This window comes from Labeo rohita, unplaced genomic scaffold (assembly GCF_022985175.1).
Source record: "Labeo rohita strain BAU-BD-2019 unplaced genomic scaffold, IGBB_LRoh.1.0 scaffold_355, whole genome shotgun sequence".
Lineage (NCBI taxonomy): Eukaryota > Metazoa > Chordata > Actinopteri > Cypriniformes > Cyprinidae > Labeo > Labeo rohita.
Genome location: NW_026129273.1, coordinates 64,771 through 76,159, shown reverse-complemented (window position 1 = coordinate 76,159; position 11,389 = coordinate 64,771). Strand labels below are relative to the sequence as shown.

Here is an 11,389-nt window from a genome sequence, read left to right as displayed (position 1 = left end):
AGTGTTATATTATTATCATTGATATAATATTGTTTTAGTTATTACTTTAAATAATATTTATTTTTATATGTTCTGTTTTCATGTTAACTTTAGTTAAAGTTTTAGTACTTTTTGGTGTGTGTTAATCATGTTTGTTGTTTTTACATATATTTATGTTAATATAGCTTTATTAATTTTTATGTTTTAGTCACTATGCTACAGTGGCCGAGAGATATCAAAGATATCAAATGAAGATATTTTCTTAATTTGTTGTCGTTTTTTTCTGTTTGCATGTGTTTTCTTAAGTTGCAGCGCGTTGAGCTCTCTCGGCCACCGTACTATGCTACATTCAAGTTAAACTAAATGAAAACAAGAAATTTTGCATTGGAAATTATCTGAAATAAAAATATGTTTTTAGGGGTTCAAGCACAAAACCCTATTGCAATTGTTAGAATAGCCAAGAATCAGCAATCTCCACATCAAACTGATTGGACAGTCCAAACTGTAAGTCGTAGAGACTTAAAATGAAAAGTACAAAATCTCAAGTGTCTTATGTTGTTGGAATCCTTGGCTCACACTGGACAAAACCTCAGATGCCTCAGATTTGTCTGTCACATGGTGAAATTTTCGGATATTTTGCATTTTTTGAAAAACCTACTTTTGCTAACTTTGGGAACCTAACCCTGATCAGAACCAAACCAGTTCAGGAACATTCTCTGGAGAGTGAATAACAATAAGTATATTGTGACGAGTCGGCTGCCTCCCCCCTAATTGTCAGCTGCACCCCGTCGGTAATCGCCGCCCTTCACCAGGCTCCCGACGGGAGTGGGCGTGTGGGAGGAGGAGGGGCGCTGAAACATCCAGGTCTGGCGGCGTGTGATGAGGCACAGCTGATGTGAATGAAGCCTCATCACCGCCGCTGTTAAAATGCCGAGCTGGTGTTATATATATATATATATATATATATATATATATATATATAAAGCTGAACTTTCGACTCACAAAGGGACACCAAAACATTTGAAAGCGGCAGAAAACCACTATAACTTTTGAAAGGAGTCTTTGCCAAATTCAAAATGCTAATGTAAGAGCTGAATAATCTGAGGTCATGTGACAAAAGTCATGGAGTTTGCCCACTTGGTGCTATAAGTGCATAAAAATGTCCATAACTATGCAGCCGTTTGTCCTGTTAACATGAAAATCGGTCCACACACTCTTGGTGCAAAGTGCCTAAGTGGCTACAATTTGCGTATCTCGAAAAACATGGCCACCATAGGTTGATGAAATTTGAGCGCAGAAAAAAAGTCCGACAGCCTTATCAGCAATTGCATAAGACGCAAGGGCTTTATTTTGCAATATCGCTCTTATTACACAAGCTTCTTGCCACAGAAGTGAATAATTAGACATAAACATTGATCTGAGTTCAAATATTTGAACACAAAGCTTCTGTTATGAAAGCAGAAGTGGCAAGCTCAAACTAGACGGATGTTTAAGAGAGTTTGTACAATCATACCACAACATTTCACCACAGAATTATGGTGATAAAAGATATTGAAAATAAAAATGTTTCAACTTTAGTTTGTTAGTTATTTTAGAATCCATTACAGTGTACAAAACAATCGTCGCAAAATGACAGCAGCTGCATTTGTATAAGTCTATGATACCAGGATGACATAATTAATTAAATAACTGTATTCATTGTTATATTGAATTGAGTTTTAATATTTTATTAGCCAACCAGCTTTTATTAGCTTCCACGAATAAAACAAGTAGGGATAACTGCAGGCTGGAGCAATGGGCGTGCCGAAAGGTAGGGGGCGTGTCAAAAGGTTTCTCATTGGTCAAAGGAGCTTCTGCGTTGGCCAATCAGCGGTAACCATACTTTTACGAAACACGGCGGCAGTAATGCGTATCCACCTTATTTTTCAATGCGGAAGTAAATTGTTTTCTGGTAATGTGTTAGACGTCCTGTCATAATCCGCCATAGGGAAATAATGAGAAGAATATCGAAGTGCAGTAAATTTGCACTACAAACCAGTGTGTTCATAATTAAGACAATACATTAAAATAATATGGTAAAACACACTCGTTTGCAATATCAAGCAGCAAAACAAGCTTTTTGTGCAGCTAAAAATAGCTGGAAGTGGATGAGACCGGAAGCCAGACACACACAAAAAAAATACAAATGGCTGCACCCACTCTTACGGGAAAAATAAGGTGGATAGAACGGAGAGGTTGGAGGCGGCTGGTAACACCGATTGTGACTGGAGCACTAATGGCAGGAAATGACGCTAGCTCCGGCAGCGATCTGGAAATGGAAGAAGAATCGTGTAGCGGGAGTAATGGAGGGAATGAATGGTGGAAAACAGTTAATCGGAAAAGGAAGAAAACTAATAGCCACGGATCTTATTCGGATAGTGGAAAGGAAGAACAATTGGGTAGGAAAGATGCTGAAGAATTTAAGGTGATAATGACATTTGCAGAGTCTGACATCATGATAAACCCAATTAAACTGACTAAAGCTTTGAAAAAAAGGTATGCTAAGATGCGCAAGATGTGGAATCAATCATGAATATGGTAAATGTGAAGAAGGAGCAAAGGCAAAGTGTTGCAACTGTGGTGGTGAGCATAGTGCTGGGTTTGGGGGGGGGTCAAGAAAAAAAAAATCGGATAAGCATCAAAACAATCCCCTACCGTATTGCAACGCACCAAAGCAGTCAATACAGCGCAGTCAAGAATAACTGAAAGAGGTTGGCAGCGTTACTAAACTGTGGACGAGCTTTTGACTCTTGAATCTGGCGATGCTTCCCGTTTTAAGTGTCAGCTGACAGCCTTTCATTTTTAACCAAATGTGCACGCTGCTTTTCTGATTTTCCGTGTCTTTTTCCCGTGTCACGTGAAATGTATCCGTTTTGATTCGTTGTTACTAAAGGTGGAACTAGTTAAGAAAAAATGAACGATCAGTTGTGGGACTATTTTGTCATAAATCGCATATTATTCATTCCTGAACTTTACCGTCCGTTACTGGCAATGAAGTTAGGCTACTGGTTGATATGTCCCGGTAGAGCCCTGCATTGCAGCGCGAGCCCGACGGGCCCCGATTTTTTACGCCCCTAGGGCCGGGCTTCGGGCCAATTTTCACGTCACAGTTCAGACGCGGGACGGGCTTCGGCCCTGTTTTAGGCTTCTTCTTATTTTTATATTTTAGACATCCACCAAATATGGCGATGAAAAAAAAAAAATATCCGCGCTAGTGGAAACAACACTTTTGCTTTCACTTTCTATACCGGCTCGGAAGGCATTTAGTGTCTCCGTCAGCAGCAGCAGTGAGCGCGCCTTCAGCTCAGCTGGAACAGTTCCGCGTTTAAGTGCACGCAATAGGCTAAAGCTTGCCACAAAGCACCGACAAAAGTTATTACCATGAATGTGTCGGGGGAAATAGTAAGGAGATTTTTGAATTATTCATTAATAAACTCGTGTTTTCTGAGTCAGTGTTGCAAGGATGAAGTTGCCGATCCTGCATCTCCTCTTTGGATGCGCCTTTAGAGAGAAATGCATCCTTAAAGATTACATAATGAAATCGTTTTTCTTTTCTATTTGCTTCATTTCGTTACGTTATAATTTAAAGCTTTCTATAGATATATGTATAATGTCTGTGAGTTATGTATTCGATTAGTTTCGGTTCATTTTTGTGAAGCGTGTTGAGACCACAGACAGCCATGTTTGTTTTCTTTTTTTTTAGAAGCACCATTTGCAACGTTTTGTTGATATTGTGAGTGCACACAAATAAAAGTAGACCCTTTACAGTTTGGAATGACGTATTAATCTTACTTTTATCAGCAAAAATGACGGAATATTTAAAATGGTTGCCACTGAAAAAAAAATGCAAGTGATCGCGCTGGCGCCTCCATGTTCTGCAAAGCGGTTTTAGCTTCCACACAAATGATTGGATATGCGCCTAATAGCACACATTTATCTAGGTTTAACGTTTAAACTAACATTGATTTATACTTGAACTGTTTTATATCTATAGATATTTTATTTTAGGCAAGTCGTGATGATTTCAGAAGGCAAAATTGATCAAACAGACTATGATCAGTCTTCCGCTGGCCGCTTTGTCGTTACTTTAAAAAACAAAAACTGATGTTTAACGAACAAAAATGAAAATGCTTCAAAACGTTTAAATTAACTTGATAAAAAAACGAAATATAATCACTTCGCCATTGCATACAAAACTGGACTATTTTAATAGCTGGAACAGTAGTATAAGCGGTTTTGGGAGAAGAGGGCTCGGGTCGGACTCGGGCCGGGAATTCTGCTAAGCTGTCGGACAAGGGCCGGGCGAAGAACGAATCCAGCATAAATATGCAGATGTCATCCCGAGACATTGCACCATATAAAACGAACGTTTCATACAAATTCTGAACGGATTATAGCCTAGAAAGTGCGCAAAGCTCGCTCACTTTATCACGTATAAAAGATCCGGTTCCATGTACCAAATCAATTCTAGTATTTCTGCCATCATTTAAACATACTAATCCATGACTATCTATTATTTCTTCTATAACATCTCCATTATGATCATTATTATTGCTTCCCCACAAAGTGCTATGGGCATTAAAATCCCCACACCATATTATTTTTTGATTTCCTGGCCCAGTTATCTTTTCTAACTCTTTACTTATTCTTCTACAAGGATTATAATAATTTATAACTTTAATTTTTTGATTCCCAACATATATATCTACCATTATTATTTCGTATTCCTTGATATCATTAATGACTGAATATTGTAATTCATTCTTAAAAGTAGCCATCCCACCTCCATTCTCTACCCTTCTGTCTTTCCTAATGATATTATATCCATTTAAAACGCAATTTAAATGTGGTTTAAGCCAAGTTTGTTGAATACAGACTATTTGAGGCTTCTTATCGAGTTGATCAATGTATTTCTTTAATTCTAACCCATTTGCTATAAGACTTCTAGCATTCCATTGCAAAATCGTTAAAACCATTATGTATTTCCACACGGAATTTGAGTACTAGATTGAGCCTTTAGTACATTATTTATATATGTATGTATATGTTTGTATATTGATACAAAATATATTGAAGAGTGTTGTGGCAAAATAAAATCGACTCTCACCAAAGTAAGTGTTACGAGGTTGCTGCGTGCTGGATGGAACGAGACGAGAGACGAGATAACAAGCAACAATATATTTAATATAAACTTCTGGTAGCATAAGCTGGAACAGGCAGGAACACAGAGCGATAATCCACACACGTAGAACAAACAAACGTTAAAGACCGACAAGGGGCTAAAGACAAAGACAGACTTATAAAGGGTAACTAATAATGACAGACAGGTGAACCAAATAATGCTAACAAGGACAAAACCAAATCAGACAGATCAACGGGGGGAGACAATGGGAGAAACCAATAAAACAAACAGACAGAACTGTAACATTACGCCCCCCTCCGAATAGGCGCGTCCTCGCGCCGTAGAAGACAAAACAAAACAAAACAGACTAGGAGGCGAAAAAACAGAAAAACCAGAGTCCATGGGGGAGGAGGCTTCGGCGGAGGACGGAACCCCGGAAGGGGGACAAAAACCAGAGTCAACAGAGTCCAAGGGGGCGACGAAGGTGGGAGGAGCCAGGGAGGAAACAGGAGGGACCCGGAGCAGGAGAAGCAGAGGGAGACCCAGACCGCAGCCATGATGACCCACGGTGGAGCCGATGGAGGGAGGAGCCATGGTGGAGGAAGGGCTGACGACTCCAGGGGGCCGACCGACAGAGGCGGAGCAGCTGGCGGAGGAGCCCGAGGCGGAGACGGAGAGCCGAAGATCCAGGGCGACACCGAGGTTCCGGAGGGCCAAGGCGGAACCAGAGGCTCTGGCAACCGAGGCGTAGGCGGAGATCCAGAGGTCCGCGGCGGAGCCGGAGCGACAGAGGATGAAGGCTGTGCCAGAGGGAGGGAGGAGGTCCACAGAGCCGGTGGGACGGAGTGACAGAGACAGCCGTAGGAACAGAGTCCTGAGGTGATGAAGGGCCGACGACCGACCAGGGCGGAGCCGGAAAGACGAGGGAGCCCGGTGGAGCTGGTGGACCGATGGGCGACGATGGAGACGAGGGCGCTGAGAGCCGTGGTGGAGCCGCAGGGTCGGAGGGCCGAGGCGGAGTTCTGGACTCTGAGGCTGGAGGCGGAGATGAGGGATCCTCCAGCCCTGACGCCGATGGAAGCTGGCAGACCCGCGGCGAGCCCACTGCACAGGTAGTGGGCTGAGGGTGAGCAGAGGGGTTGTCAGGGGACAGCGGTGACCAGACAGACAGAAGAGGGGGGGTGGGTGGGAATTCCATACCGACAGGTAGATCATGACAGGTAGGTATATCCGTAGAAAAGTCTATTAAATCTCCAGAGTTAGTTTTCAGAACTTCAGTAAAGAAGTCAATCAAGTCCCCAGAGTTCAGTTCAAGCTCACCCCCAGCGGTGGTGCAGTGGGCAGGGCTCTCCATAGCCCTCTCTTGCTCCACGCAGCACTCCACCTTTACGGCAGTTTTAGCCGGCTCTCGCACCTGGTCGGACGTGTTGGGCTCTGGCTCTGTGGCGATCCTTTGCTCTGTCGCTCGTGGCTCTGGCTCATCATCCGCGGTGGGCTCGGGCTCATACTCCGCGTGTCAGGGTGATGGTTGGCTGGGCTCTGGGTCTTGAGTGGGGCTGACGTCCTTCTCGACGATGCCGACAGTCCATGACGATCTACAGGACGCCAGCACCCACTCGATGTAATCGGCGATGCTCTCTCGAGGACCCTCCCCGGACAGCTGCGCCTTGATGGTGGGGTTCAATCCCACCCGATAGAACGTGCACAAGCAGCTGTCCGGGTAGTGTGTGTGTGGCACGAGGTGCATAAAGTCTCTGGTGTGGTCCTCGAGAGAGCGATTCCCCTGCTCCAGGATGATGATCTGAATGGCAGGATCCATGAAGAAAAATCAAAAACAAAACACTGAGAAAAAGGACGAAAAAATAAACGTAGGGGAATCACGCCGGGTAAACTGTTTTGGTCGGTCTTTCTGTTACGAGGTTGCTGCGTGCTGGATGGAACGAGACGAGAGACGAGATAACAAGCAACAATATATTTAATATAAACTTCTGGTAGCATAAGCTGGAACAGGCAGGAACACAGAGCGATAATCCACACACGTAGAACAAACAAACGTTAAAGACCGACAAGGGGCTAAAGACAAAGACAGACTTATAAAGGGTAACTAATAATGACAGACAGGTGAACCAAATAATGCTAACAAGGACAAAACCAAATCAGACAGATCAACGGGGGGAGACAATGGGAGAAACCAATAAAACAAACAGACAGAACTGTAACAGTAAGAGACAAACTCAGTCAAATGTCTTTTATAATTTATTCTTTGCAAAGAAGGTCAGGCAGTCATACAGAAACACTCAGAAATAGAAATATATGCGACACTTAGCAAGGAAGAAGTTAAAGGGAAGATAAGGGATTTTATTAATAATGAATGGCAAAAAGCATGGAACAGTAATAATAAGGGTAGACATTTGTATAACATACAACCGCAGGTAGGTAAGGGAAGAAATCAGTTTAGAAACAGGAAAGAAGACACTATTATTACTCGCATCCGAATAGGACATTGTGGGCTAAATCATTATTTATTTAAAATTGGAAGACATGAAACAGGCAAGTGTAATTATTGAGGCCAAGCAGAAACAATAGAGCATGTTTTAATAAGTTGTAAAAAAATATGAAAAAGAAAGATTAGATCTCATTAAGGTAATAAATAGAATGGGTATAAATACTTTTAGTATACGCAACCTTTTGAAAGATAACCCTGAACAATTTAAAGTATTTAGTGCAATTGTAAAATTTATAAAAGAAAGTGGACTAGCAGGAAGAATTTAGTTGCTTATTAAGATGTCGTCATAATATATAATTTTCTTTTCCATTGTATTTTTTTTTTTATTTTAGTAATTATTTAACTGTTGTTGGCAGACACGTTACTGTGAGACAAAGCAACGACTGTATTTGCATCGAAGCTTGTATCGATGTTCATTTTGTGCAACCAAAGTTTTTAAAAGGTGTGAAAGACACAAGATGTTTGGACATTTGCAGCATCACAGACTTCGCGCTGTTCATCTTGAACGTAAGTATATTTGATGATATCCACGTTAAGATAATTTGTTAATGTGATAAATAATAACATGAACGGCGATGTTACATTTAAAATGTTATCATGATACGTACGTCAAACATAGCTTTATGTTTATTTTACTATTTGTAATTGTGTCTGTTGTTCTGCTGTGTTATAGATTTATTTGTTTTATTGACAATGTGACAAATTCAAAAACATGACAGAAGACATACTAACAGAAAATAGAGGCAAACAACAAGCATAACAACTACAACAAAAAGAAATATACAAAAACAAAGAGAAATGTATAAATGCATATAGAATGTGTAGTGCAAACATATTCCACAGCCTTTCGATATATGAGAGAGAAGAATATGTAAAAAATAGTAATAAAAATAATACTAAAATATATTTGTAATATATACTGTTACTACTGATAATATTATCCAGTTGTAATATATTTTGTAGACAAATTTCTTACAAAATATATATTGTGCACAATTTTACTGTTGTTTGTATTATATTTTTATGACAGGTTGATGTTTTTGCAAAACGTCATGGAGCAAGTCACACTGGATGGTGTAAGTCATAATTAAAACATTTTTGATGATTCAGTGTTTTTTTTTTTTTTTTTTTTTGCTATAGAAGAATGGTCTAAGTGATGGCAGATACAATCAAGTGTACAGGTCTTTATATAAGTTCAGTAGTACATGTTCGGAAATACCAGTTGAACAGTTATTTTTCAAATGTTCTCAACTGCTGTGTGGTGGTTCTGTTCTAAATCATTCAGTATTTTTCTTTTTCATTTATTTTTTTGTGTCTTTGTGGTTCTTATGGGAATGATGAACTCCGAAGTGAATTAAATGAAGTCTGAAGTGTATTAAATGATATGTTGTCATTTCTGAAGTTGAAAATTTCAATGTGATATGCATATTTTAATGTAATATTCCTAATAATTTTAATAACAGAGACAATGTAAAACTCTTTCCCTTAAAACACATACTGTAGTACTGTTACTACTTAAGATTCATTTACAGTTACCTAATATTGCTGACCTTTGTGTTTTTGGGTACATTTAATAGGAGGGTTGCTCAGACCATTTTTCCTGGACATTGGACAGAGTTATCCTGTAAAGATCTTCCAGTAAGTTTTTGATTCATCACATGTTATTTGGCATATCATTCAATTACATTGTATTTATTTATTTATTGCTTGCCTGCGAACATTACCCAGGGCATTCCAATGCAGCGATTCTCCATTAACTGTTGTCTGCTCATAGTGAGTTTATATGAAATTTACACTGACAATCACATCAGTTCTATAAAATTAAATTAACTTAAAGTGATGACATTTAGCACTTTGTAAATCTCTCTCCCTCTCTCTCTCTTTCACTCTTTAAGGTCTCCTTCAAGGCACAAAAAGTTGAAGGTTTGGGCAGTCGTGCCGTATTTGTTAGAGAGTCAGACTTATAACCCAAGGATCACAGGTTTGAGTCTCGGTAGCTGCAGGGATAGTAGGTGGAGGGAGTGAATGTACAGTGCTCTCTTCCACCTTCAGTACCACGACTGAGGTGAGACCCTTGAGCACTGAACCCTCAACTGCTCCCCGGGCACTGCAGCAAAAAAAAAAAAAAAAAAAAAAACCCTGCCCACTGCTCCGGGTGTGTGTTCACTACACACTGCTTTATGTGTGAGCGCTTGGATGGGTTAAGTGCAAAGCACAAATTCCGAGTATGGATCTCCATACTTGGCCACACGTTACGTCTTTGGCTTTCTTTTCCTTAAAGACATATTAAAATACATTAGCATAGTAGGCCTAACTATTCGGCTACAGCTCTGCACAGTTCAGAAATTAGGCTGTGTGTTTTTTTCCTAATAAGAATATTTATTGTTGCCAGCCACTTTAACATTGTAAATATACAGTTTGACCATTAACACTGCACTGTGCTTACAAACAGGTAAATAAACTTAAATAAAGATTACAGGTTTTGTTGTAATTTCTCATTTAAAATGGTTATGTCATCTATCATTTTATGGCCTGGTTTCACAGACAGGGCTTAGACTAAACCAGGATTAGGCCATACTTCTGTTAGGACATTTAAGTAATTTTTATAATGTGCCTTAGAGGAAAAAAAAAAAAAAAAACATTACTGGTGTGCATCTTGAGACAAAACAAAGACACTGATATATTTTAAGATCAGTCAGTGCAAATTTCTTTCAGTTAAAGCAGCTCAGACTTACATTTTAGTCTGGGGCTAGGCTTAAGCCTTGTCTGTAAAACCAGGGGTATATGTTTTTTTCTTTGATCCAGCTACCATCAGACCTGCTAAAACAGATTCATCTGGATGTTGTGTATGAATAAGGATACTGGATACTGTGGCATCAGAAAAAAGAGGGGGTTTTCACAGCGTTCTATTCCGACAGAGTGTTTGATGGCTTCTGTTCTATGGACTGCTACTACAGCATGGATGAATAAATTGATGTATTAATGAATTTGGGTGTGATTATTTATTTATTTATTTATTTATTTATTTATTTATTTATTTAGTGAAGACAAAAAATAAAAATTGTGTAGACGAGCTAAAACTGAATAAATGTTTAATTAGCCAAAATTGTGTCTGTTTGCAAAATTGGTTAATGCAACTTAACAGACGGTTGTTAAACAGTGCTTATTCTACTGGCTCTTCTGATTATTATTATTATTATTATTATTATTATTATTGTGTTTTATCAACCATATATGTTTGTCCTTATCAGGCAAAACATTTTTCCATGCACTTTTAGTAGTAGAAACAGTAGAAATTACTGATTCTATAACATTTTTTTTTCTATCCTGTGTAATCAATACAATGGTAATATATCACTAAAATATATTTCGAACTTATGAACAGCTTGCTAGTTCCCATATACATAAAATAATAATTGTAATTTGTTTTTGATTAATTATTTTGATTATGGATGCACTATAAGACCTTTGCAAAGACGCGGTGGTGAAGACGTAACCTGCGGAGTGAAATTCCGAAAGTACATTCGAAAGTAATATTTCGATATTTATAATATCATGATCACGATTTTTACTGTGAAATAATGGGATTTGGGTTTATAGAATTGTGTTGGATTTATTACTTAAACGGATTAAAGGGGTTAATAGCGTTTAAGATAACAGCCTGCCTTTATATTAAACGGAAAACTCGCAACCAATTGTAAAGACCTTTTGGCACGCCCATTACTCCAGGCTGCAGCTACCCC

General features: G+C 39.3%; 1 long non-coding RNA gene across 1 annotated transcript; it reads left to right on the top strand.

The window, feature by feature from the left end:
• The first annotated feature begins 8,764 nt into the window (after positions 1-8,764).
• On the top strand, positions 8,765-10,291 carry LOC127160463 (uncharacterized). The gene is made up of 3 exons (XR_007826754.1): positions 8,765-9,284; positions 9,375-9,419; positions 9,542-10,291. It is a non-coding gene; the product is annotated as an uncharacterized LOC127160463 (long non-coding RNA).
• Positions 10,292-11,389: the final 1,098 nt, after the last annotated feature.